The following is a 1,214-nucleotide window of genomic DNA, read 5'->3' as shown; positions in this document are numbered from 1 at the left end:
AATACGGCCTTTTAATTTCCTCACTGAGTTTAAAAGGGAATTTAGGCCTAGAACCAGGCACTGGTAGGCTATTGTCTCCGTTTCTTTCTTTACCAACAACTACGATTAAAATCTAGACTTGGAACTCAAAACCAGAAATGACTGTTGAGCAAACTCACACGCTAAAAACGATTTTGTCAAACGTCAAAATAGATAAAAGAAATTCTTCGCAAATTTAAGTCTAAGAAAATGGCTGCTTATTCAAATTTAAATGTACATTGTTGAATAACTAACTATATAGAAAACTATTGTTAAATTCTGAGGGACATGGAGGATATTTGAATGCTAACAATTCCCCCCCCCCCCCCCAAAAAAAAAAAAAATCCAAGATCCTTCAGATACCCAAGTTTTATGTCCTGAACCGCAAAAATAATCCCTGATATGCGGAAAAAAATACCCAAAAGTGGGGACCTTGGTCGAAGATAGACTTCAGCAATCAGAGACCTCCACTATACTCTGCATTTCTAATGTTTCATCAGAATATATACTCACCAGAACGTCAGCCGGGTAAGCCCAACACCCCTCTCAGGTGCCCAACCACAGCAGTGGGCTATCCAGTAAACACCTTAATACTAGTGAAACAAAGTAACTAAAATACAAAGACCTATTATAATTGAATCTATAAGTCTTACGCTACAAGTATTGAAATCTACGCAACCAACCAGTCAGTACTGATGCCACATGCTTGCGTTACATTAAAGGACCCGAAATCCTTTAATATGTACCACCGCCAGGTTTCCACATGCAGACGTCACCAGCCAGGAGAGACAGAAGGATATTTAGATTGACAGAATACAAGATGTATTAATAAATGAGATGCAAACTTGTTTTTACATCGGCTTCGTGTCTCCTGGGGGACCACCATTAACGACTGGGTTTGTTATTAATAAAATTTCCTAGCTTTTTAAAAGTCTCTGTAATACCCTCTTACTTTTCTTGTCAATCACACCATCTGCAAAAGAGAAAAATATATAATTAGTATCAAATATGAAACTGACAATGATCAGCAAATTATCAATGGATAATATCCAACCTAACAAATAAAAATTATTAAAGTTTTTAAGGAATATTAATTATTTTCTGGTTTTCTGAGTTACGTTAAGGTAGATTTGATAACTGATATTGACTAAAGGATATAATTCTTCAAATATTTGAGATTGAAACGTTTAACTTTT

At 35.5% G+C, this 1,214-nt stretch overlaps 1 long non-coding RNA gene across 1 annotated transcript in view; it reads right to left on the bottom strand.

Annotated features, from left to right (window-relative positions):
- Positions 1-969: 969 nt before the first annotated feature.
- The window catches only part of LOC137635535 (uncharacterized), a 22,613-nt gene continuing 22,368 nt past the window's right edge, over positions 970-1,214 (bottom strand). Inside the window, exon 3 of the long non-coding RNA XR_011042704.1 lies at positions 970-991. This is a non-coding gene — a long non-coding RNA (uncharacterized lncRNA). The remainder of the gene's footprint in view (positions 992-1,214) is intronic.

This window comes from Palaemon carinicauda, unplaced genomic scaffold (genome assembly GCF_036898095.1).
Source record: "Palaemon carinicauda isolate YSFRI2023 unplaced genomic scaffold, ASM3689809v2 scaffold138, whole genome shotgun sequence".
Taxonomy (NCBI): domain Eukaryota; kingdom Metazoa; phylum Arthropoda; class Malacostraca; order Decapoda; family Palaemonidae; genus Palaemon; species Palaemon carinicauda.
This window is presented reverse-complemented; position numbering and strand designations above follow the sequence as displayed.